This window comes from Sinocyclocheilus anshuiensis, unplaced genomic scaffold (genome assembly GCF_001515605.1).
Source record: "Sinocyclocheilus anshuiensis isolate Anshui unplaced genomic scaffold, SAMN03320099.WGS_v1.1 C32868490, whole genome shotgun sequence".
Taxonomy (NCBI): domain Eukaryota; kingdom Metazoa; phylum Chordata; class Actinopteri; order Cypriniformes; family Cyprinidae; genus Sinocyclocheilus; species Sinocyclocheilus anshuiensis.
Genome location: NW_015620632.1, coordinates 1 through 1,631, shown reverse-complemented (window position 1 = coordinate 1,631; position 1,631 = coordinate 1). Strand labels below are relative to the sequence as shown.

General features: G+C 37.5%; 1 long non-coding RNA gene across 1 annotated transcript; it reads left to right on the top strand.

The window, feature by feature from the left end:
* Positions 1–1,631, top strand: LOC107683060 (uncharacterized). Its single transcript, XR_001633650.1, has 4 exons — positions 1–22; positions 1,058–1,187; positions 1,357–1,436; positions 1,557–1,631. It is a non-coding gene; the product is annotated as an uncharacterized LOC107683060 (long non-coding RNA).

Genomic DNA, 1,631 nt, shown 5'->3' with positions numbered 1-1,631 from the left:
TATTATGCATAGAGACCTTAAGGTATGTGTACTTATTTTGTTGGTGTGCATAACTTGGTATTGTTCACCCCACATACTGTATATCTAGTACATGTCTGGCTTGGAACTGTATATGCATTAGTCTACTTGGGAGGAGGCCTAGTGTTTTGATAACAGATATTGGGCTGGTGTGGTACAACAATTTGCAAAGTAGGTTAGACTTTTGCAAAGCAACAGATAATCTCTCTCCTGAGGTAGTGAGCTTGTTGATGTCTGACATGATTTAGTAGGCAAATGGCTTGTCCTTTTCACCATTTCAAACCTTGTGCTTTGTTTACAGATCCATTTTGTAATGCTTAACCCATAAGTGTTGGCGCCGATAGCCTCGCGGTTAGTGTGCCGACTTATACAGTGCATCTGTGCTCACGGCTACCCAAGTTCAATTACCGTCTCGAGGTCCTACGTCAATCCCGCTCCCCTCGCTCTACCCAATTCTTTCCTTTCATTTCTCTACTGTCCTGTCTGAATAATAAAGGAATAAAAAGCCCAAAAATATAACTTAAAAAATTACCCATGACAATTTCTTTATTCTATTTACTGATGACTACATTTAGTGGCCTCTTGACAGTTAGCATGGCATTTAACAGAATCAGCTATTTCAAAATAAAATTAGTTGCAGATAGTCACTTTGACAAACACTGTTATTGTCCTTTATAAACCAACTCTTTATCTGTTTGTCACAGTAAGGTAACACAGTATTTCTCATGCATCTCTTCTGGATGCTTTGTCTTATAAGCATGAATTGCTTTCTCAGAAGTATTTTTAATCTATATAATATTAAGCCTGAATACCACTTGGATCTGCACACATTTTTTAATAACCAAAAGGCAAGAACACAGTTACCTTTGAAATTCCAAAACAAATGTAATGATTCTTATGTGATTAATATGTTAAAATGGTTTAACATAATAATTTTGGATATTTATTACTGTGGATGTTCTATTTGTGTAGTAATAAAAATATAAAAAATGCTTTTAGTGTCCGTTTGTTGCAAGTTAAAATGCATATTTATTTACAGCCGAGAAACATTTTCCTTCATGGACCTGAGTGTCATGTGAAGATCGGGGACTTTGGATTGGCTTGCCAAAACTTAATAATGGATGAACATGAGCAGCTGCCCTCCAGCTCTCAAGCAGGTGTAAACACAGGTGAGACCTCTTCTGTATTCACAAGAGTAAACGACAAGTTATTTTAGTTAAACTACTACATTTGTTGCAAAACTACTGCTGATTTATTGTCAGGTAACAGTAGGTGGCAGCAGTGATTTAATGCAACCTTGCAACATAGCCTAATTTCTCGTTGCACTTTTTACACTAGACTCAGCTCACACTAGTGGAGTAGGAACTTTTGTTTACGCTGCCCCAGAACAACTTGAGGGTTCTCACTATGATTCAAAGGTAAGGAAACTGTAAAGTTACAAACTGTTATAATGTAGTCTACTGTTTTTTGGGCTGTACTTCAGTGTGTGGCTGTTGCATCTTAGGCACATATGCTCAGTGTTTGTTTCATTTGTACAGTCAGATCTGTACAGTATAGGAGTGATTGCATTTGAGTTATTCCAGCCATTTGGGACCGAGATGGAGCGTGTGCAC